The sequence below is a fragment of the Numenius arquata genome, chromosome 4 (assembly GCF_964106895.1).
Source record: "Numenius arquata chromosome 4, bNumArq3.hap1.1, whole genome shotgun sequence".
NCBI classification, from domain to species: Eukaryota; Metazoa; Chordata; class Aves; order Charadriiformes; family Scolopacidae; genus Numenius; species Numenius arquata.
Window position 1 is genome coordinate 1500533 of NC_133579.1, and position 26301 is coordinate 1526833.

Genomic DNA, 26301 nt, shown 5'->3' on the forward strand with positions numbered 1-26301 from the left:
TCCAGATCAAAAGGAACCCTGAGAATGCTGTGATCTTCATTCACAGGGTAGGTAATAGGGGAGTAGGAAGAGGGTGTCATAAAACTGGTTAACAATAAAAAAATATGACTGACCCATCTAAGGCTCAGTAAGATCGGTTAAAGTTGCTTCCTCTCAAGTGAAAACACGGTTTTTGTGACTCATTCCACTGGCTTATGAATATATGTATATTTTCACTATGTCTATAAAAATTCTTGTTTTATCCTGTTTTGCCAGAAGCTGGACTTTCCTGCTGTGATACTAGCTGCTGGCAGTGGAAGCACCCAAACCTTTGGCGTATTCAGCCTCGCAATAAAAACCAGGGTGTTTCCTAGATACAGTATAATTAGCTTCAAATGCTATGTTACAATTATGCTCAGGGTGTGATCTAGACAAAATAAAGCGCTTGTGAGTGAATACTCATGGGCAATTCTAAATGCCCCCTGTTTTGTGTCTAGGCACTGTAAATATTTTAGAATACTATGGATAGCACCAAATCAAAACATTTTATGTCTCTTAAATTCTGGATCTTAGCTTTCCACTTTTCTTTAGGAAGCGTATTCAGTCAACCTAATTTTTTTCCCTTCCAACCACTGGAGAAGAGAAGACTGAGGGGGGATCTCATCAATGCCTAAAAATACTTAAAAGGTGGGTGTCAGGAGGATGGGGCCAGTCTTTTTCCAGTGGTGCCCAGGGACAGGACAAGAGGAAATGGGCACAAACTGGAACATGGGAAGTTCCATCCAAACATGAGGAGGAACTTCTTTGCTGTGAGGGTGGCAGAGCCCTGGAAGAGGCTGCCCAGAGAGGTGGGGGAGTCTCCGACTCTGGAGACATTCAAACCCCTCTGGACACGTTCCTGTGGGACCTGCTCTGGGTGACCCTGCTCTGGCAGGGGGTTGGACTGGATGATCTCCAGAGTTCCCTTCCAACCCCCCACCATTCTGTGATTCTGTGAATGGGGAGCACCAGGGATCAGTCATGGGCTGCGATTCAGTCACCCAGACCATAATGTACCCAATGCAGAGCTCTATCCTGGATGAAATGCTTTCTTTTAAAACCATGTGTTTAAAGAAGGATATTTTAATATGGTCCTTTGTCATTACCAGTTGACATATCACATCTCAGGCACGGTCCTTTGCAATCTGCTTTGTAGAACACAGGGAATTTTTACTTTTCTATTATTCCTTTATTAACGACCTCACATCAAGGAAAGAACAAGGAGTAGGAAACATGGATTTACCTACTGAAATGGGCACAAAATGCAGCTCAGCGATTTTCACAGTAAAGACATTTTTAGTAGTTACAGTCCAGAAAAAAAGTGAACCAAAATGAAAATGTGGACGCATCCTTAATAACAACTCATGGACGGGTTTCATTTATGATCCTATTATAGTGGCATGATCTCATTACAGACTCTCCCATCAATTTATAAATAGTGAAAAAAATCAATAAATAGTAATTTATTCAATTTTTCATTAAGCCAATGTGTTGGTATAGATATATGGCAGATCCCCAGGTATTCAAACGCTGCCTATGACATGCCCTTCACTGAAATCCTTTTTCATCATTGTCACAATTTTAAAATGGTTTCAAAAGAGAAAATCAAATGAGAAGCGAGAGAAGTTTTTAACAAGGCAGTCGATTTAACTATCAAAATTCTTTTCACTCTCTACAGATACGTATCAAGCAGAACTGCATTTGCATGTTCAGGGCACAGCGTTAAACACAAAAGAGAAAAATAAATAATTGCTTGTGACAATGTTATTATATTGTATGGATTGGATCATTGGACAGTGTTCTACAAAAATTTTATGGATTTGAGTCCAAACATGTCTTTTAGAGGATATAAGTCTTACAACCTTACAGACAAAAGTAAATCAAAGCCATATTTTCTCTCAGGTTGGTGAGCAGAGGAGGCATATAGGGAAAGGCAAAGAGAGAAAAAGTTTCTTTAAACAAGTGCATGCAAAGAACTAGAAAGTGCTTTGATACCACTTCTTTCCTGAATAAAAATGTGCTCTCTTTTGTGGGGGCTGAAGCTGTAACTCAGTATCTCTGTGCTTCTGAGCGTGTTAATCCTACACAGACGGTGAGTATGGAGTAGTACCAACGATGAAATCTTACAACTTTTTCATTTGTTAAGACATGGAATCCCATTTTTAACATGTGACATGAAAGATAAATTGCTATGAAATACCAAAGAATGTAAAAACTAGACGCCAGAAAATGAGTAGTAGACTTTGCAAATATATCGTATTGTGGGAAATTGACCCAAATATGCCAGTTTTTGTGAGGGTGCTTGCTCCCCTTCTGACCTTTTTTCCAGATTTGTATTTGGAACTAGAAGGATATATTTCCCCTTTTGGAAATCTCTTTAAGAAGGCCTGTGGACAACATGTGTTGGATCAAAAGTTTCAAAGTTTCAGAACTTTAAGGTCTTTCAAAGGTGTTTGTTTGTTTTTTTTTTTTTTTTTTTTATATTGCAGTTCTTTTCATTACAACTCATTTTGATGACAGTTGGGTGAACTGTTCAGGAAAAAAAAAAAATGAACCTGCCCAAAGTTCATTGGTTAAAAAATCTGAACTAAACTGAAGCACGTATTTTTTTAATGGTATTTCTCTGTTTCTGTTTTAGAAGCTCAGACCCTTGAGTGGTTTGTGATTTTTTGTGTATGTGTCTTTGTAGGTTTTTGTGCCTTATACATAAAGACAATGTTTGAGTATGAAATAATCAGCCTGAATCTGACACACAGTTTTATACCCTGGTGACTGGGCAGAATGCGAGTAACCCAAAGCCACAGGAGCTCTTTCTGGACAAGAAATGAATTTTTGTATTCTTAGTTTATTTGAACCTTTGTACCATTTTTACACACACCATAGTATCATCAGATATATATACAGCAAGTGGAAATTCAAAGATATCAACTACAGAAATATATATTATCTACGCTTCGTAATTTCTGAAACTGAAATATTTCACCTGAGTATTTATTCTTATTGCAGATTGCTCATTTAGTGGCTTTGGTCTCTCTCTCTCAATATATTTCTATATACGTGCATATACTGTCATATCAGATTCACTGGCAAAGATCCAGATTTATTAAAGATGATAGGGTCAAACTTTATACCAGTGAGACCAATGTTATATATATATATGTATATATATATATATATATATATATAGCCACTCAGGCAATCAACAGAATCAAACAGCCGAGGTAGAACAGTAAAGATAAAAGTAGTCAAATATATAAATTATTCCTGTAAGAGTGATCAATTCTTCTTCATATTCCCTGGTGGTAAGGAAAGAAGGAATCAGTGCATTTGCATCAGAAAAATATTTATTTTTAATATTTTTGGAAAACTTTTTTATTAAAAGAATAATATTGGAACAAGTTGCTAAGTGAGGGTGAGGAAGCCCCTGCAACGGCCATTTTTATAGAATATTATACAAATGTCTGTCAGTAACACTGTGTGTATAACTGATCCCTCTCAGAGCCGGTGCGTAGATTAGGTGACCTCCCAAGGTCCCTTCCAACACAGCATCTCTACGATGCTCTGATTGGAAAGAGCCCAGTACAAATATTTATCAGACTTTTTTTTCTTGTTCACATAGTTGGTCACTTTATGATTCCATGAAAGAGCTGCGAACTGGAAGGAACTGACAGCAAATGTTTTAATTTGGCAGTTTAAGGGGGGAAAAAAAATCTTTGCACTTATTTCAGTGTCTGTTACTGGCAGAAAATACAAACGAAAAGCTGCCAAAATCTCTTTGAGGGAAATTCAGCCAAGTAATTCTCTTTCAGTGTGAGGCATATGATTGGGTCTACAGCCAATATCTGAACCCTACTCAGATATTTCACATAACCACTGTGAAAATCTATTTTGATATATGTATAGGCAGAGACTGATAGGCAGATGAACACATTCTTTGCTTAAGCAGTTAAACTGAAGAAAAAGTGTTCAGAGACATGGTTTAGTGATGGGTTTTGTCAGTGTTGGGTTGATGGTTGGACTCGATGATCTGAAAGGTCCCTTCCAACCCAGGCAATTCTATGATTCTAAAATTTGACTAATATTTTATTATGCTGGTGCATAAAAAGGTTATAGAGTTACAGACAGTATCGGTTACAGAAAGACAGAATAAAGACAATGGTCATATCGATTATCAGGTGCATTAAGCTACTTCCAGTTTATTGTTAAACCTGTAATCATGCAGAATTGTCTGATAGCCGTTACCGTAAGATGGCATGGCACTTACCTCTCAAGTCAGGAACTGCGCCGCAAGTGACTACAGAAAAGCCGAAAAATACCAGCCCCTCTTTTGGCTTTTCTGCAGAACCAGTCAGTAGACAAAGGCTTGGCAGCTTCAGGCACAGGGTGATTTCAACCACCTTATTTCCAGCTTTTCCGTGGGTGAGGGAGAGAAGAATCAGACGGGTGCAGGCAGCCTGCACCCTCCAAAGCGGAGAAGCTGGGGTTCCTCATCACCTTACACGCATCAGGAGGATTCAAACACTGACAAGACTTGAGGGTAGAAATAGTCTCATGTTTGGTGATACTCAGATGCATTAAAACCTCTCCCAAAATATAAAGCCAGTGGAAAAAAAAAAAAAAAAGAAATCTGAAACACAGACCTTTTGGTTCTCTTTTCAAAGTAAAAGAATCCTACATTGCCTAGAGAAGAGGTTTTGCAAAATTACAGCCCTTTCAAGCCTCTGTTATTAAGAACTATGATGTCACTGATTGTGGCCAGAAAACAGGTATTTACAGCTTTTTTTTTTTTTTTTTTTCCTAAGACTTTAAGGTGTCAGGAAATGATCCAAGTTACTTAAAGTATTACAATAACGCCTTAATCACTTGCACTCTTTCTCTTCCCACCGCGATCATCCAGGAAAGAAAAGCGGGCATAACTCAACATTTCTCCTGAGAATCTGACAAAACTATTTCAACATACTTTATCTATATATTTCAACCATGTTCTATTGCTTCCTCAGCTTCTCCTTCGAACACCCTTTTACCTAACTTGTTTGCAACATTGTAACTTTATGAACATGCATTTAATTTGCCTTTTAATATCTTCTGCTTTTGATTGATACTTTCCACTTCAACAGTCTTTTTACAGTCATTTTTGCCAACAGTTACTTTAAACTTTGAGAGCAGATCCTTTCAGGTTCCAAGTATAAAATTGTTGGGTGTCATAACGTGTTTGCACTAAAGAAACGCAACTGAATAAGAAGTAGCCTTATTGTTTGGACTACCAAAAACTGTTAGGTCATCTCTTAATCCTTCTGTATTCTGCACAAGGGAGTGTAATTGTATTTAAAGTAGAGCAGTATCAAATATGTTATGACTACACTGGATGCGAACTGACACAGTCCAGTTAGTCAGTGTTATACTGGACACAAATAGCTTTGAAATCTCCTCGGAATCCCTTCCGTCTGCAAGCTGTGCCAGGAACAATAAGAATTAAGTCCGCTGAAACAGGAATATTTTGGAACAACACTGGTGTGGGTGTAAGGCAAAAGCAAGAGGTTTGCAACAAATTCAGCACAAGTAGTTTGCATACAAATGAACAATTTGTTCTTGAAAATGTTCTTTCCATCTTGTTTTACTATTAAGCACAGTTAGGGACAATTGTTGGTATAAATTTTGATGATTATCATGAAAGCTTTGGCAGTGAAACTCAGTGAAAATGTACTGTAGGAGGATGTCACTCCTTCCAACTTTCTGGTCGACGTTTAGGAGCAACTGAAAAAACATCCAACAAAAATTAACGCCCACACTTTTACACACAATATAGCACAGGACAACAGGATTTTTAGGATCTCACACTGAGAGATATGAGTAATACTCTTACTCATATTACTAGTACTGAGTATTAGGTGGTAGAACTTGTAGGCCCAAACATTTGGGAAGCCCCACTAGGTGCTTGTAGAACAAAGTTTAGTTTTATGGTGAGTCTTCAGATTATGACTTTGCAGCACTTCTAGCCATCCCAAATATTTGGGAATCAGCAATGCCCTCACAGAGGAAACGGTTTGTCTGAGGCTGCAATTTCACCACCACTTATACTAGATTTTTACACTATCAGGTACTAATTTGATTTTGTTCCAACGTGGATACGCCACTGCATTACTGCTGAACTGGCCAGAACAAAGCAATACAGCATTTATATCAGCTTTCTGCTCTTACAGGGGTTTTATGTCAGCTGCAGGAGGAAAAATGATACCCGATCCAGCCCAAACTCAGTGGTACAAACATAAGAGCGATCTCATACCAAAGGAGTGCTCTGCATCATGAGGCTGTGGCATTTCCAGTCCTATGGCAAGAGCTCAGGAGCAAGATTTACTGCTTTGTCAAGCCCTGGCCTGAGGGCTTTAAGCAGCTTGATTAGAAGATTCATACTGTCACATAATAGGATCTGTTGAATGCGATGAAAGGTTAGTATTTCACTCGATGATTTGCAAACCTTCAGTTCAAATCCAGTAGGTTTGGGTTTTCTTTTCTCACTTTTTTTTTTTTCCTCCCCCCCCCCCCCCCCCTTTTTTTTTTCTTTTTTTTTTTTTTTTCCTTGGGGAAAGTGGGTTGTGTGCAATTTTTTTGTCTCCAAATTTCAATAGGTCATTTGAAATCAGTCCCGCAGCAACATGTGGTACATCCATTTCTAAGAAAGCAACAACACACTGACTCGTACTAAATTTGTTCCTAGCATGTCTAGAATAAGAATATGAAAAGTGTTATCTTCAAGGGGTACTTTTAGTGAAATAAGAATTATAAATAAGGACAGATCTCTGAATGTTTCATATAAAGAAAATTGAATCTAGGAGCTGTAGTCAGATATTTTCACCCCTTCACAAATGGCATATTTCTGCTTCAAGATAAAAGTGGATCTCAGAAAAGGATATTCAAGTAGGGAAAATAATTTGATGATTCAGTCAGGTCTAGATAAAAACAGGGTTGTTTCTAATGGGAAAATGCGTGCTGTCTTCCAGGATTGACTCTTGTCCAGCACTAAATGTTCCTCCAGCCCTGGTTACTGTGAGATGCGACCAGATTCCTGCAGAGGTAACAGACAGATGTTGCTAAAATCAGTAATGTAGAGGAAAAAATTCCCAGGAGATTTTACCACTACGGTCTTTTTTACTTTTAATTTTAAACTTTCTCCATTTTTTGGTAAGGCATTTAGCTGAAGTATCAGGACTGTAATTGAGTCAGTAACTCCCTTTTACTTTCTCCCCTCCTCCACAAAGTAATTTTTATGAGCAAAAATCTATCACATTTGACAATAATGGGAAATGTGACTGCTATCAAGTGGCAGGGTATCAAATCTTTTTTTCCCCTGCCTATGCTTGATTTTCTCACTCCATTTGCTTTAGTTAGAATGTAAAATATGTTACACATTTTGGGAGAAAAATTCTTTGAAGTACAATATAAAAACTAATGCTTTCTGATCTTTGACTAAATGCATTATTCAGAAATATTTATTTGTCTTAGTAGTTATCAACAGTATTATTGAGTGTATTATTAAGGCCATGTCAAAGTGCACAGTCATACATTCCAAAGCAGATCCCCACCATAAAATATTATTGTGTATTTTTTTCTGTAAATGAACACTTTCTTGAAAAAAACCTGATTTCCATATAGGGCTTTCCACCATGGTTTGAAGATCTACAGAGTTAGGCATGTTTGGAAGTCACAAATCATAGGGCTAAGAGATCATCACAGTAAAGAGTCTTGCTCTGTATGACAAGTGTAATGACAAGACGACACAGATATCACCAAATCCAAACCAAACAGACGTTCACAGATCAGGCCTTAAACTAAATAGAGGTGCAAGTAAGAAATCAACACATTCTTCAGAAAAGTCAAATGCAGCAGTCGTAATGTCTAATAAGCTGCCTGGCTGGCCAAGAATACCAGAATGCCACTAGGAAAAGAAAAAAAAAAAAGGAAAAAAAGGTAAAAAGAAAAAAAAAATCACACTTCAAAGAATCAGGAGGGTGTCTTCAGCAAGTCAGAAATTGGTTTTTGACCTTTCTGACTCATGTAAGCTTTCAGGATTCCCACCTGTGGTTTCTTTTCTAAATGATTTGATGATAAAAAGATAATATTTTTTCTTCTTTTGAATGGAAGAAACTCCTCCCTTTTTGTATTGGCTGTAACACAGCTCAGGCCAGCTCTGTCCAGTGTTGCCCTTTCAGGGGCAGAAACAAGAACTATATTTCTCTGCATTGCATTTCCCACCATATTAACAGCCTGGGTAATAGAAATCTTCACTGTAATTGTGCGTGAATACATCATTAGTATAAAATGAACATTAAAACTAGTTTGGGTTTGGGTTTTTTTTTTTGGTATTAGATAAATTCAGCATGAATGACAGTTTGTTTGTTAGAGAAGTAAGATATGACATCTAAAATGCACCATTGACTGAAGTTAATATTTTCAAAAGTTAAGTTAAAGATTGGGAACTGCCATTTTTCAAAGCTTGGACAGAGACCTGATTTTAGAAAGTGCTGTTACTCCTGTCCCTTGGAAATGGTCACTCCCAGTCTGAAAAAAATCCCAAACATCTGGCTATCAAAATCTCGGATTTAGCTTTAAAAAAGTTTCTTTTTTCTCTAATGCAAAATGCCAATGAAACCAAAACTTAGGAATCACCATCCTTGTCCTCCATTTTTAAGGACACAGAACACGCTAGCAGAGTCTTCAGGAAACAACAAGGTCTTCTCAGAAGACCTGTGTGATGCTGAGGTCAGAGGATCTGAATACGCTTAAGATACTCAACACCCCATGAGAGTAAACATCTGAAAGTGTCCTGGTGTAGAATTAGATTAAAACAGAAATAGGAAAGAAAAGGCAAGTAATAAGGAACCCCAGAACTTAGACTCATTTGGAAAAAAATGACTGAATAAAAAGTTGGAATCCATAACTGAGACAAAACCAGTGGGGGACTTCTTAAACACCCCCAAAGGATGCTTAGCATTTTTTTTTCACAATCCTCCATTTTTATTGAGAGCAAAATAACCTTCTCCCTCAATGTGTGATCTCCCTGTAAATAATTGAGAAGATCACATCTTTCTAGTTTTAACTCTGGTTTTTAGAAACTCTGCAGCACTTCCCACAGGTCATCCTGATAGTACTGGTCATTATGTATGAGAAGAAGAGCTCCAGGAGTAGTATGTGTAAGAAACAGAAAACAATTTTGATGGAAGGAGCTTAAAGATCATAGACAATCTAGCTGAAAGTGTTAAAGTATTTAGAAAATTTTAAGAAGCTGTGAAAACAGAGAGTAAAAAATTCAACAGTTGATTCTAGAAAACATTTAGTCCTTTTTTTTCTAAAATAACTCCACTGTTCAAGCAGTGTAAATAATCTTTTAGTGTAAAGCTCTATATATTCTTGTGTTTTGCTAATACTTTCCTAGAAGAATGCTGTCTCCTTCTGCCTATTGTGCCTAAGGGGATCTGTGGGGGAAGTTCCTTTCTGTAGGACCATCTCCTAGGACACAATCACACCTCCATAGCTCTGCCCTTTTCCCCATTTCCCCCCCAAACGTAGATTTCTGACCCACACCTTCATCACAGCCTACCTCTCTATTTTTTGGTGTACTGGGCTTGCTAATTATCAAGAAGATTCTGAAAGATGCCAGTGGGATATCAGGTCATCCCCATGGCTCCAAGATTCATCAAGGTCTGTGAAGATTATCAGGGGGGAATTTACTGGCTGTTTGAGACACAAATGCTCTTGCTAACCCAAGGAAAAGTAACGTGAATTTGAGAAATGTAAGAGGAAGAAAACAAATTTCATAGCTGGACCCTTTTTAACCTCTCTTTTACAGCATTTTATTTATAAGGAGGAGCACAATGGTTTAAAAAGTGAAGAGTGCTTTCGAAGGAATTTTATTTGTTATAGAGAGAATTCATTATTCAAAAACTTCCAATTTTGCTGCAGTGAAAAATCATATGTTTCTCTAAACTTCAGTGATAAACTACTCTCTTAACTATTAATAGGAAAAAGGCTTAGAGCAGGACGAGCAAACTTTAAATTGAATATGGCCCCAACCTATAAACCGAGCATCAGAATATTTCAGATATTTAAAATGCCACCTCCTATTCAGTGTTTATGGCTGTGGCCATAACACAGTATATGTCTAGTACAGCACAAGGAACTTCAGTGTATTGTTAATAAAACCAAATACAGCTCCCAGCATAGTCCACAGAAAAACTCCCACTTACATTACTGGGAGCAGAAGCAGGCAGCCCTAAATTAGTAATAGCTGATGTGTCATTAGATTTATCTTCTGCAGCCCAGGACCACTTCTATGTGGCGTGATTCATTGCAGGTTCCAACATAAATTATGGATCCGGGAGAAACTGGTAGTTTGACATTGCAAGTTGCAATGACAGGAATTTGTGTTCTGCTTCTTGTTCTTTCTTTTAACTATGGCCATCAGCTTAACAGTAAAAAGATTGTTTAATTTCCCATTTCCTTGCACATGTTTTATCAGCATCCAGTGTTCCCTCCTCCATTTCACAGAAGCTTTCCCCTCCCGCCTCTCACCTCTGTACTGCAATAACCGAAAATTCAGAAATTAGATTCCTCTTGCCTCAAATCTTCCCCTGTGCTCCGTGGCTGAGTTTTGTCACCCAAGTGTTGAGCTGGCCCAGTTCTGAGCAGAGCAAAGTGGTTTCCGTGCTGTTCCCGACACGACTCAGGGTGACAATAACGAAGCGCGGGCCGGCACGGTTCTCGGAGAGCTGACCTTGCATCAAAATCTCTTCTCATTAAGCGAAATTCCCAATGAAATTCAAAGCACAATTAATGACCACAGCATTTTGCCAAAAGCAGTAACTGCTAAACTAAATGAGACAGTGTTGATTATGCAAACAAACCACCGCCCTGGAAAGCCTATTGTCTACACCAACGCATTTCTATTATTATTGATGTTATGACACTGATCAGAACTGGAGCCTTATTGCGTTAGATGCTGCACAAACACAAATTATGGGATTGCAGTGCCATTTGGTACAAGATGCAGAAAGTAACAAACCACAGGAAAAGATCTCAGGTCTGAGGCAATTTTGTGCATATCCAGTTTATTCATTATCTAACAATATTTATAGTCATTACAATTTTGTCTTTAGCAATCGAAGGACTGCTTGAAACTGAAAATAGCTGACTCAGTCCTGGCAATTAAATTAAAACCTTTGCCCTGTGAAAGCTCTTGGTATTGGAAGCATATTTCTTTTACTAAGGAAAAGATAAACTTTTTCTTGGCCTGCCAAAGTAGGGCAAATAACACATTTCAGTGGATTACGCTACCCAACAAAGTCTAGCAAAATTAGAAAATCTTGCACAAAACCTTCAATTATTAATTGTAAATCAGCGCAGCTTGTGCAACTGGAGCTTACAGATATCGTGTCTCAAAAGACATACCCCTGAAGAAACCATAAAGCAGAAGAACACATGAGTTCCACCTTGGAAAGAAAGATTGCCCAGGGAAGTTGTGGTTGCCCCGTCCCTGGAGGGATTCAAGGCCAGGCTGGATGGGGCTTTGAGCAACCTGGTCTGGTGGGAGGTGTCCCTGCCCAGGGCAGGGGGTTGGAACTGGATGGTCTTTAAGGTCCCTTCCAACCCAAACCGTTCTATGATTCTATGATTTAACTCTTATCATTTATAGAAAGCCAGTGCAAGAGCCACTTCCTAGTCTCAGTCTACTACCTCTTCTTCTCACTGGTTTGCATCTCTACCTATTTACTCCTTTTAAAAGTCATTTCTGTCTCCTTTGTGTCCAGCAAACAAAAAAACATGAAAGTGAAGTGATTTACTGTCTATATAGCAGAAACAGTTAAATTGCCTACATTCAATCTGCTGTTACATGCACAAAGTAACCAGAAAAAAGCTATTTATGAAACTCCACTCTGCAGAGGCAGAAAGCTTACATTTCAGACCCGGGATGAAGTCCACACCAGTGACAGAAACAGACAACCAAGCTGCCAGCAAGAAACACAACCCGTGAGTGATACTTATCACAACAGCAGGTTATACAACAGGATCTTTGATCAGAAGAATAATTATAAAAAATAATAGCTTCCCTTTAAATTCTATGGGTCAGCAGATCTGACCCTTACTAAGTATAGTGACTTCTGCGTTGTTGGAATCTTAAATTTTTTAGCAACACAATGAGCAATGAAATCACAGGATCATAGAATGGTTTGGGTTGGAAGGGACCTTAAAGATCATCCAGTTCCAACCCCCTGCCCTGGGCAGGGACACCTCCCACCAGACCAGGTTGCTCAACGCCCCATCCAGCCTGGCCTTGAACCCCTCCAGGGATGGGGCAGCCACAGCTTCTCTGGGCAACCTGTTCCAGGGTCTCACCACCCTCACAAGAAATAATTTCTTCCTGAGAACTAGTCTAAATATCCCCTCTTCCAGTTTAAATGTTGTATCAGGCCTTGAGCTTTCCTTCTGCATGCTGTGCCTGGACTGACTGTGCTACACCCTGCCCAGGGACGGGGAACACCCATCACACGGCACATTTTCGTCAGGGACAACACTCGAGGATTTTTCTCAACAGCACAGTACACACACAAGGGCAGGGAACAGATTGGAGTTTCTCCCAGGAAATATTAGCTTCACACCTTTCTTTATGCCAAGTGTTTTTTATCTTTTTGCCAGTGAACAGGATGAATGTATTTGGAGCTTAAAGTACTTTTCATTCATCTCTCCTTTCTTTGGATTCCACAGTCAAGGCAGTTAGAAATTAGGGAATTTAATATAGGGGGAAAAAAACCGAACCAACAGGAATTAATTTTTCAAAGAATTCACTTTAGTGAATGGCTGTCGTTAATGCTTGCCCAGCAAAACCTTAACAGTTTCTTATTATTATTCTGCCCAGAGAAGCTGTGGCTGCCCCATCCCTGGAGGGCTTCAAGGCCAGGCTGGAGGGGGCTGTGAGCAACCTGGTCTGGTGGGAAGTGCCCCTGCCCAGGGCAGGGGGTGGAAACTCAATGGTGTTTAAGGTCCCTTCCAACCCAAACCATTCTATGATTCTATGATTAATCTGTTATTCTCTATGTACTTTTAACTTAAATCTCAAGGCTTCCTTTACACTAGATTTTTTTTTTTTTTTTTTTGGAAATCCAATGAAATACTGTTTTGTTTTTCCTTTCTCAGAAGAAGGACCACGAATTGTTAGCTGTTTTAGGATAAATTTCCCAAAAAATTAATGGGAGGTGTGTATACTAACCCAAACAACAAAGTTTAATATTAATTCAACAAGATGATGTACATAAGAAAGCAGAGTAGGGAAATTTATCTTGAAAGTTCTACCTTTTCCTTCTACATTAAGCAACATTTTGGAAATGTATCCCAGAATACTCTCTCAAATGAAGGAGATGTTATATTCCATATTTTCTCCCATATTGAGAGAATCAAATTCTAAAGCTTCTCAAAAATAGCAAACAAATGACAACACCTGGCTGCCTTTGCCATAGATTCCCCTTCTACATCATCTGCAGGAACTACATGACAACTGGCCATTCCCTGCATGGTCAGTTCAGTTATCCTATTGCTGCAGAAAACCAAAATGCAGTAAGTCCAAACAGTATTAGGGTTTTGTGTGTTTTCACGGAAAACAAAGCTGATATGACATTCCCAGCTGAAATTAGTGCCAATAATTATACAGTATAACATAGTTTACAACAGGTTTAGCCATTGCATTGTGCTTGTTTTAGAATGGATTAAGCTAAATGACCAACCATAGATCAGGTTGTTAAATTCAGTCCCTCAACTTGTTTAGGAAGGACTTGAAAAAATTCCGGGTTTTTTTCTCTATCATAGTATGGCTTTGACATAGAATCCTGTTATAAACAACAATGAAAACACAAGATATAGACTGTACTGGCATTCTCTTTGTGAGGTTTATGTTTATATGTGTAGCAGGGAGGGGTAAGTACAAAAAAGAAGAATTCCTGATGGTTTCCTGCATCTCCTAATCCAGTGTCTCTCTCAAGTTCTCTCCAGAGAACTTTGTTGAAGCCTTGAGACAACTGCTTTAAAATCTGTGGGCAGCAAATGTGAGTCTCGGAGAATTTTTAGCACTTGTTGACCAAACACTTTTTCACTGCTCCTGAAATAATACAATTCATGTTAAAACTTCGAGTTTCCAAAGTCCATGTGTAAGTTACTTCCAACAACACAAAGTTGAAAAGGAGAACGATGAGGTAAATCTTCCACTTTGGCAATTCTTCATTGTGAACAAAGCTCATCCGCAGCGAGGAGAGAGGAATTCTTCGGGAGATGTGTAACTGGGATCACCTCTTCTTCAGCAAATGGCAGTGAAGGAAGAGGTCCAATGTCCAGCCCTGGGAGAGAAGGTCCAGCTTTGGTCTCACACACACTGCTGTGGAGCTGGAGACAGTCCAACCAAACCAGGGTGGAGAGCACCTGATGGTGGGCAAACCGAGGCCCAAGTTTTTAGTGGAACCGCACCTGCGTGCATTAACTCCATCCCAAAGAGAGCCGAGCGTGGGGTGACGCAGCAGGTGGGGTTAGTGCCATTGCACAGTTTGTGCTTCGGACTCCGCTTGCAACTAAATCAAACCTCCAGCTGATGCAGAAGATCTGTTTGCTTTTGCCGTGGTGTTCTTCTATTTGCTCGCAGAATTCTTTCCTGTGGTCTCTAGACGAGGGAGTTAATACTTTAGTCGTTTGTCACGCTGCATCTTCAGCTAAAACACTGGTGTTTTCCTGCTTCATTTTGCATGAACTGACATCATGTACTGAAAGAGAGAGAGGGCCAATGTGCTTCTCAGAAATCAAGTAGTCATGAGGCTTTACCTGCCCCTAGATATGCACATACATACACACGTACACACACGCACACGTACACACACACACATAGGAAAAAAATAGGAAAAAACGACTCAGCAAACGCAAGAGTCGCAATTTACCATGGAAGCCTCTACTTAATATTCCGCTTGATCTGCCAAGTTTATAGCCTGGCAAATCTGAATACAAATGTCGATGCAAATGAGGATTCATTATTCTTACATCGTCTTTGTGTTGAAGCTTAATGTAACTTGGTTCCTGTGGTTGCTCAGGGAATGTAGATTGCAAGACAGGAGGAAAAAAAAAAACCCGACAAAAACCAGAGAAGCAAATAGGGAAAAGAAAAGTAGCAGAAATGGAAATAAATGGAAAAAAAATATGCTAAGGTTTCAGACTAGCAAAACATCAAGCTAATACATTACCTTCTCCCCCTGTTTTCTTGTATAAGGTACATTTGCTTACCATTATCAGCAGAGAAGGAGTTAACTAACCAAGACCAGTCTCCACAGAGTCAAAACATAACAATCCTCCTTTTACTGATTATACAATATTGTGCCCATTGTAAAGTCAGTGCCCCATTTATCTGAAAATTTCAACATTCTTTCGTAATTATAGAGCTCATCGGCTGGTAGAACCTGTACATTTAGATCTGTAAGAAGATTATAAATGAATTTAAAACCACCCCACCACTTCTGCTTCTTTCATTATAAATTACTGCTGAATAATTCAGAAACACTTTAAGAAAACTACAGTACGATTAATAAACTACACAATGAAAATCACAATAGTTTAAATCACACATTTATTGTCCCATTTATAGCCCATCACAAGCAAAGGTTGAAAAGCACCAAATTAGAGAAAACATGAAATGTTGCAAAATTATAATTAGATCCTCAGTGCCACAGTACATTGTTCTGATGAATCTTTTGCACGGTTAGCTCATGCTTACATATAAATACCTTCTCAGTAAATAAAAATGTACTGTAGGCTTGACTTTTAGAGAAGCTGTAAAGCTTAGCATACGCGATGATCCCAAAGTCAATGCTGTAAGGCTTGCTTCTTCATCCATAAATAAAGCACATTTGCATCCATTCAGTCAAATTAGCTCCATATAAAAAGGTGGTTATAATTAGCTCCTCTTTCAGGTTCACGGCTAAAACTCAAGCGTGCCTGCCGTCTTGATTAAATCCACCATCGTCTTCCAATAGCTAGTGCTAATTCTTCCAAGGAAATATTCAGTTGAGGTGTTATTTTATTCTGCACTGCTGTTAGTTGTCTAATTTACGCCAAGTCCCTGCAGTGCTTTCCTTAAGCCATCCTCTTTGTCTTGCCTTTGAAATTTACCAAATCTTACAAGAAATCAATACTTAATTGATTATTCACTTTTCTGCAGCTTCAAACAGCAAGCACGCATAAGATCCTGGAGTAGTCACCCGATTTCCAATGCAGGAGGTTGCTTGGTGGCAGGGATCTGCAAGCATCCAACAGCAGGCATTCCGGGGAGCTGTGCAGTGGCGTACGGTGCCAGCATCCAATAAAGAAAACGAAGATACTCTAACGAAGCAGGAAAAGTTCCCATGTGAGACAGATCCATATCACTGCTTTAAATAAAAAAGCGGAGGCTCCTTTCGGAGACAAGAGCACCATTCTCTTCGCAGCTATCCCTCTGGTTGTTTGTTGTTGGTTTTTTTTGTTGTTGTTGTTGTTTCTTACCCTTTCTTCCCGTGGCACCGAAGTGGAATATCCAAAGTGCCACCGAACTCAGAGAACTCCACGCCGGAACCGGGGGGTGAGGAGGGCTGGTGCCGTTACCTCTGACATGGAATAAGGATGGCAAGCACGTAACATTACGAAATGTAGGACAAATTCAGGCGAGGGAGAGAGAGAAGGGAGAGCAAGAGACAGATGGCGGATCTGGCGGGGAGCCAAAGCCAGGGAAATGAATTACGTTGCTGAATAACTGTACACCATTGATTCCGCCACTTGTTGCCGCATGGCAAAAGAGAAAAAAAAAAAAAAAAAAGCCAGAAAAGGGCCCTGACGTTGGCAGGAATCTCCTCGCCCCGGTGTCACGGGCGCCGCAGGCAACTTTTGGCATGGGAAAACTCACCGCCCCGGCAAGGACACGCCACGGGCAGAGATGGGGTGGGGGGGTGCGTGTGCGTGTGTGTGTGTTTGTGTGTGTGCGTGGGGGGAAAAGTGCATGGGAATGTGCGAGGGAGGAAAAATAGAGAGCGGATGCTGGGGTGCGCGTGTGTGGGGGGTGTGTGGGTATGTCCCTGCGTGCGTGGTGTCTGTGCCTCTGCGCGTGCGGAGGGGAAAACAATCACTGCAATCCAGCCATTTTGTTTAATGAAGAATGGAAGGCTGGCATTCAGCGACGTGGTTATGTGCCGCATATTAATGCGGGCTCCCTAGACATCCTCCCCCCTTGGTTTTTTTTTTTTTTTTTTCTTTTTTTTTTTTTAAATGAGTGGCACAGGAACGGAGCCATCGACGGAGCAGGCACCGTGGGAGCGGGAGCTTGGGAGGGGACGACTCATCGTCGCCAAAGCCGGGGATGAGGAACACGTTGGTGCCCGAGGAGGAGGAGGAGAAGCTGGTCCCACCCTTAACGGCATTGGGGTGTTCCCGAAAAAGCGAGCCAGGGTTCGAAGCAGATCGTTCAATAAACGCTTCCTACCCAGGATGGAGGGAGACATTATGGGATGCCCAGGGGGCTTTGGAAATCAAATACAATGTTTGAGTAGCACAATTTGAGGTACATTATAAAAAAAGCAATTTGAATTGCCAATGAGGCGACACATATCTGCATGCTAATTAGACCTGTGTCAAGCTTAGTCTGCCGGGTTGTGTTGATGGCTCGGAATGCGCTTGTAACTCTGCTGAGAGATTGTTTCTGCATAAATTATCAGCTTTGTCCTACTGATCATTTTCTGCAAACAAACATGAAATGTAAGATCAAAAGGCAATTCTGAAATTAAAATTATTGATTGATAAAGCCTAGATTTCAGAATCTAATTAGAGGAGGCACAAACAAAAGCTGATATTATTACAGATTGTGCCTGAGCTAGCAGCCAGATTGTGCAAGGCTTGTAATTTATCTTTGTTTATGCAGCCAGGATATTAAAAATGTAATTAAAATGGTAAAATGATCTGATCAGAAATAGCCACCTAGTGGCAAGTATATTATTTTAAATGGATTATAAAAGCATTGATCTGTGCAAATAAAAGGTTTTTTTCATGACAAACATAGCAGCTCATTGAAACTTGCTGAGCAATTTGTCTTTTGCTAATAAGTTGTCTTTTGTGTTTTGTTCCATAGATAAGCAACATCATTTATAACCCTCATTTGCACACTAATAAACATTCTGTTATTACAGGTGGTGGTGGGAACATCTTTCATAAATTATGGCATATGAAAATGGAAGAAACAAATAAACCCTTTTCTAGACATGCACTAAATACGTTTTGTAAAATTAGAATATTCATCTGACAGCAGCAGGAGAAGTCGCTTATTAACTCACTCTATTGCTCGGTTTAAGCCATCAAACAGGAGAAACACTATCAATATGTAATTTGGCTTCTTGCCTATCTCTGTTACTTAAAAATGCTATACAAAACACAGAGGGCCCAATTTACTAAGTTGGTCCAGATTCCATTGCTAAATTTCATGGTAATAAAGAGGTCTTTGTGATTTATACCTTATTTTTACCCTCATTTAGCACCCTTCTAGAGTTGCCAAGTAGATTAACTATTTAAAGAACAGACTGTTTAATTGCACACAATATAGAAATGAGTTTCGAAAAGCCTCTGCCATCATGAGCTATGGACACTGAAACTGCCAAAGGAAGCTTTGTCGTATGTTAATGGAGCTAGACTATGAAAAAAACAAACTATAAACAGGGTTTTTTTCAAGAAAATATAGTCAGAAGCTTGTAAGTTCATGAGAAGGGTTTAACTCATGTATTTCTTTTTATTTCAGATTTCCACATGAAACCACTATGGAAATACTCAATTCCTTTTAAAGAAATTTGCAATTTAGGGTCCTGTCAGCAGCTCTGGGGTCTTTTGTTAGGTGCACTTAAAATGCCAGATTAAATATTAATATGTGGTTAGAGTTGTGCTATTTTGCAAGCCCTGAAACCCTATTAGTAAATCATGATCTGGTGACTGATGCAAGAAATTTCAAGGCACCAAGAGTGCAGATTGCCCATCAATCTGATGGATCACTAATTTTTAGTAAATCAGGCCCTTGGACTTTTAGCTGTAAGCAGATGTATGTTTCATTGTGACGGGAAAAGCAGTCCAACGAACAGAGCAATTTTCTGCACTGAATGTGTACCGTAACAGGCAGAGTTGTTTTGCATAATCAGTAAGTTATTTGAATACAAGTGTTCATTTAATGAGCTGTGCATGAGCGATACTGTTCTTGGAAAAAACCCCACATTTTAAGCCAGAAGAGAAAGCTGCATTATTTTTATGGAACAGCACTAGGATTTCAAAACGGATCCTCAGCGTGGTAGAGCTCCAGAAGGATGCCGAAGAGGAAAGCCCAGGGAGAAGCAGTGTCCCGTCTTCCCAGCCTGCCCAAGGAGCTGCATCCTCTTGAGAGGCTTCATCACCCACTGGCCGTAGGTCACATGGGCAGAGTTTTTGGGTGGGATGAGGAAGGATCAGGAAGAATGCTGAAGGATCAGGCAAAGGAAAATGGAACCCAAAAGAAGGGGTGGGACCCAATCTGGGTGAGAATATTGAAGAAGCTTTTAGGCAAGGAGGTACTGCTGCAGAGAAGAAAGATCCTCCCTGACATCTGAGACACTTTGATACGGGGCTGAGTTCCAGCTTTTGTAACCTCTTGGGGAAAAATAACCCCTCAAACCAACCCACACCCTCTTTATTGGCAATCTTTAGTTCATACAGAGGAATATTGTCTTCTACTTCCTTGTAATATGGATTTAAGTGGCTGGTTTAGGTATTTGCTAATTATGAAGTGTTTCGTGTGTACAGACACTGTCTTAGCGTATACTGCCTCCTGTTCCGTAACTGTTCCCTCTGCTTTCATAGCTCCTTTCTCTCTCACGTTCTAGCAGCCTGCTGACCCTCGTATGGAAATCACCGTTAGAGAAAGACCTCCTCTGCCGGTGCTGCTTGGCTGAGATGGAGAAGCACAGGTCTGAAAGGCTGATAAACCTTCTGTGTATCCTTACCTTTCTCAGGTCACCCTCTTCAAAACACCTACACACACTGCTTAATCTAAAATAAAATGCATTTAATAAATTCAAGTTTTATTCTTTAGCAGAAGCCTACAAATATAAGCCTTTATAATCAAAGTATTGAAAGTACAACGTGATATACTTTTTTAAAAAAATAAATAACTACAGTGTGCAATAATTCAAGGTTTTCCCAAGCTGATGGACAGCCTAAGAAAGAGAGACAAAGCAGCGTTATTTTTACACCAGGTGGCCATTTTCACTATTTCCAAATACTAAATCATTGCTTTTATTTAAAGAAAGTGATCCAAATCAATAGGTCTTCTGGTATTGACGTTGCCAAGTAATAGGCAGCAACACCCACCATTCTGAACCATTCCAGCCGGCTTTTAACGGGAGCGAGAGTCTGCTGGGAGCACCTCCCCAGCCGAGGCACACGGAGGGTGCTCTAATTTCCACTAAGCCCCGATCAATGGGTATTTATTGCCACTTAGACAAATAGAAGCCCGGACCATTTGTGCAAAACCGAACCGGCTTGGATATACGGCCCACGTCAGGAAGATACACAAATATTAAAAGTAAAGCAAAATAGTAAAACGGCGAGTGGGTGTCTTTTTAGCCTTCCCTTTCCACAAAGCTATTACTCGGCTACTGCATCCTGTGAAAATACGAACGCGGAGAGAGGAAAGCTCACATGTATTTAATGGCGTTGCAGAGCAATGTACGTATTGCTGTGTCTGAACTGCAGTCCCTCCCGTGCTCGGTGTCGTACTCATGTGTTTACCAAATGTCAGAAACCTCCCTTACAGGCCATTAATGCTATTGTGGTCCCTCCAACACGCACACAAATGCCCCTCTCACCACACACACTTTCTCAGTGTCCATCAATATGTTGCAAAGTCTGCGTTTCATTACCATATCATATGGAGTATTGATTCCTGTTCCAAGCTAAATAATGTTGTTTTTTAAAAGATCTTTTACCCTTTGAGTGGGGTTTGCTAACTGAACCGCAGACTGATAACAAAGACGTATTATAATATCTGATACCATATATACTTTGGCAAACACCAAACCCAGTAACTTAGGCAGAAATTTCAGTGCTTAATTCAAGTTTTACAAACAGGAAAATTGTGCACAAGATCCAGTTACATACATTCCATGTTAAAAAGGGAAACATTCCTAATAGACCTTTCAACATAATAAGATTCAGGCCTTAGCAGTAAAGAAAATGATTACAAGTTTTATTAAGCTTCAACTAGTTTCCATACCAGATCTAAAAAGTCACCTTGCACCTATATAAAGAGGATTATTTATGTAATTATCTGTACATGTGTCCTCATCAGCCACTGTATACAATCATTTCATGGCATTCAGATTCAGCACAAAAACATCAAGGCCTAAGTACAAATATTATTACTATAATGGGTTTTCATTTCTAGAGGTCATCAGGGGAAGGGATTAATTTTGCTTGCTTTATTGTACACACAGAACAGCACACAGGGTCATATTACAATGCCTCTATCTGTAAAATCACATTCAGCTGTAATGAGAAAGGCACTTCTTAAAACAATTTTACAATTTTACAATTTTGGGTGTATTAGCTATATTTTATTTCTTTTCTATGTTGCTTTCCTTTATGCACACTTATTTCCAATATCATTAATTGATTGTTTACAATGATGATTTCAGGTGTCTATTTTGAGCTTGCATATCCTTTCCAAGATTCCTTTTCTCAGTAGGGATATAGAGACATTTTGTATCTCTGGGTTGCTATAGATATTTTTTCAGAATTGTATAGAGAACTTAAAATCTGTTAACCATGGCAAAACTACTCCAAATACACTGCATTTCCTTTCCTTATATTGTACATAAAATGGTCTCTGGCTAATAATTTACAGACACAGCTTTCTTTTCCCCTTGCTTCCTCAGAGACCACCTTGTTACCAGGTATTATTTAAATGAGACAACTGCATTCTTATCTGTGCTCCATGGAACTCGTCTTCTGCTTCCCAAGGAACTCCATTCCTATTCCCATCGGATGACGTTGAGAAGCAGGTTTTTGCATAGGCAGGGTCAGAGGCAGCAGGAAAGCGAACCTGAAAGATTGTGTCACGCGATGTCCAGATAAATACATGCGTACACCGTATCCATTTAATGAGGATGAAATCAACAGTCACATTTTAGCCAGCGACAGATGATTTTGTAGTCCGTTTTCCGCCTGTTTCAAAGCGGTGTGAGTGAAAGTTCAGCAGAGCCGGGGCTGGCTGCAGAATCCCAATAGGACAAGCTAAGACAAGAAAAAGCGAAAATAAATTTTTAAATAAAATGTGGAGAGAAGTGAGCTGAAAAAACAAAACCAGAAATTGAATACAACCACAAATACTGGAACTAAAATGAAGAAAAGAAAAAAATTAATGCCTATAGCATTTCTTATATGCCTTACAGGGATTATTCACTTGCATAGGCAAAACTTGTTCTTCTTTTCATATGGCTGATAAAACCTAGATTTTGCTCTAGCTAGAAAGCTTGTTTTCCCTAGGCTTTCTCAATAGGGATAAAAGAAGTAGATTTTAAACTACTGGAAAAAAAAAAGATTGACCAACCTGAAGAAGTTCCCTGAATATTCCCAGTCTTAGCATTAATATTCTCCTGACTTATTTTGTCTTGGCAGAGGAGCTGAGAAGCAGCAGTGTCTGGAGACGTTATGATTTCAGAGGCCAAGACTCTCCATAAAACCATACAAAAGCACTGGAGAGCTGCGCAGAGCCGTGGCATTACAGGCAAGATAAAACACACGCTTCCTTTCCCTAATGCAGGCTCGTTCTGGCTCGGCAAGTTGGCAACGGACTCGTTCTCCCAGACACTGACTTTTTGGAGCGCTGAAGCCTGTTCTTGGCGCTTGCGGGACACATGCGCAAACACGTTGCGTTGGCCACTGAAACGATGAGCACAACCAAAGGAATGATGAGTCCTTTCCCCTTCCAGCAAGGATGTCACAGGGACTCTATTGACTCTCGTGCATTGAGACTATTTCTCAGTCCGGCAAAGATCCGTTAAACGTACAACATTTTTTTTTATATATTTTTTTGGCCAGAATGTAGGCAAATAAAATTCTCACTGCTATGTGAGAATGCACAATGAGACAATGAGTACCTCAGGGATACCTGCTTTCGGCCATAATGGTAGTTCATTCAGAGCCTGCAGCTTGAGTATTTGTCTCTACCTTTTTGAGAAAATATATAATAGAAGTACAGTTTGTTGTGGAGCAACGTAGAATCATAGAACCATAGAATGGTTTGGGTTGGAAGGGACCTTAAAAATCATCGAGTTCCAACCCCCCCTGCCATGGGCAGGGACACCTCCACCAGACCAGGTTGCTCAAAGCCCCATCCAGCCTGGCCTTGAACCCCTCCAGGGATGGAAAGTTTAAGACTGTAAAGGCTTTGTATATTCCTGGGTATAACATGCATAGGAAGGAAAAGATGATAAATAATTGCATTCTGCATTCATGCAAAACAATGTTAAAGGCCCAAATTGTGCTTAAACTTGCACAGATTAAATCCTGAAATGAAAGTAAATTCTATTAACCCATTGTAAAAAACCTCAGGAACCCCCCCCTTTGCTTCTTCATCTAGACATGTTTAACATCAAAAGAAGAAACAAATACTGATACAGTAGAAAGAATTAATAAATATAACTTTACTGCAGAATATACATTTTTCTTTACTGGAGAGGTTATGCACAGTCACACATATATGGACATAGTGAGCATCCATATGGCTCTTACCTTTATTGTTGTTTAAAATGTTGTTCTTTAAAAGTCAAGACAAGTTTCTAAATAATTCAAAATCAAAACCATTTAAGAAGTTAGCTGAATCAGAAACAGAAATACAATACAAAAAAGTGGAATGAGTCCAGAGGGGTTTTTTAAATATTTGTCTTTAAATATAGCGTGTTTTCCAAGCCAAGGGGATTGGATTCCAGTCTTCAGGGTACTCAAAAGAGCCACTTGAAATGTAAAAGGTCTGATCCCACTTGACTCTCCCTCTCCGATTATAACAGCATCCTGGCATCGGTCCTCAGCCTCACACTGGGATCCCAGACACCATCGCACTAACCCCCAGAAGAACACTCCACTGGGCTGGAGGCTACCGCTTCCCCAATTGTTGATTCTTTTAAGCCAGGACCTTACAATCCCCACCCCAGATGGTTATTATTCTTGGATGGGTTAGTGGAATTGTGTCCTTTCTTAACTAGGAATTCTACACTTATTGGGACTGGAAGGAACATTCCATGATGTATTCTTTTATTTTATGATCAAAATAAGAAATTAAAAAAAAAATATCTCCTGCCCAGTTTTATCCCATCACAGCCCTGTGCAAGGAATTCCACGCAGTGCTAAGCTGTGTGAATATGTGAAAACCCAGCTACCCCTAGACTTGCTGGTTTAGACTTCATCATGGCTACTCAGGAAGACACAACAAGGCCAAGTGACACAGGTCCCATGCCCATAATACTAAACTCTTTCACCCTCCAGACCATGGTGGCTGCACTCAAAGAGTCTCTTGGAGATTTTCTCTGGCTTCCACTAACTCCTGAATTACATCCAGGAATTAGTCAGCCAAAGGCTACAGCTGGCAGAGGCCAAAATCATGCTGAGGAGCACACTAACACTTCAACAGTAGAAAGGGTAGCATTCCAGAGCTCAGGAATGTTCCTAGGCTCTGTTTAATTTTAGGCTATACATTTAGCCTGTAAGTCTTTCCCTTAATGAAAGTGAGCTTTGGGCTAGGTCCTTAGAGGGCCAGTGACATTTGAAGGATGGGAGAGGGATACAATCAATTTAAATATGCATTTGCAAATTTACAAAATATTATAAACATGTAAGGTAGTGCATCTATCTTCATCAGACTCTAAAGCTGTAAATACCAGTTGTCATTTATAGATTAAATGATTTTCCTAAATCTAATTTTATATTAATACAAACCATTTGTCAATTCAACATGAAGGTTTCTATTTTAAACATTCAAAAGTCATGGAATGCAAATGTTAGGGTTATCCCGGTGATTCATTGCACAAAACATAAATTAAGGTATAAACTCAACAGAAAAATTAGTTTGCCTGAAAGGTGTTGAAATAGATCTGCCACTGACCTGCTCATGGCATTTTCACCTCTGCTTGTTTTTTAAGATTCCCCTCTTTTGGGGGAAAATCCTCTCAAAACCCCACAGCTCCAATAGCCTGATCTCCTGCACATGCAAAAATTTAACTGACAGTAAACAATAATCCAGATGTGCAAGAAGGCTTTGAGATGTGAATTCGTAAGAAAAAAAGAATAATAATTCATCCGCAGTTTAAGACGGACTTTTCTGTTCCTGCTTCCCTTCAGTCCTGATACTTCCCAAATCATGGAATGGTTAAACAATCTGTGCCTTCATCTTCATCATCACGCAAAGACTGATCCTTTCAGAAGATCTTCAAAGTAACTGGCAAAGATAACAAGATTGTCAACAAGTATTTAAAGAAATTAAAGGAAACCATATCATCCTTAGATAAAAAGAAAGTTTTAAAAAGTAGCAAACACTTTGCTGATTCCTTTTCCACCGTGCTACAGGAGGATAACACATCACAGAAGATAATATTATCAAAACAAATTTGAACACTTGTATTAGATGCTACTGTTTTTGTATTAGAAACTTTATAACTTCTTTACGTCTATGATAAGACGTCTGCAAATCAGAAAATTGTTTAAGAGCAGAGTTTTGCCAACCTATATTTCTTGGATTCCCTAATTTTGAGCTCCCAAAGGAACTGGCAATGCAGCTGGCAATTAAAAAGGAATAACTCGGTTCAAAGTGACCCTTGTCATGTCCAGTCTGTGTATCTGGAGCTTGACTAAGGCAGCTGGACTGTCAGGCAAAAGGCAACAGAAGCCGTCACCATCTCTGCCCCTGAGGCTGCTGTGGATCATCGGCTCCATGGAGTTAAGTCATCCATATCTCTCTGTTCTATGCTAAAGCGTTTAAATACAGGAACTCTCCTCACTACTAGATTTTCCTTCTTTACTAATCGGCATCAACACTTCAAAACTCACTCTTCTCTTGAGAATGACTTTGAGACAAGCCTAGACTCATTTTTTTTTTTCCATTTTTAGCACAAAGGACTTGTATACTTACATATGGGTATGGAATAGATACGTGCAAAGAGCATCCCTTGCAACATATTCCCT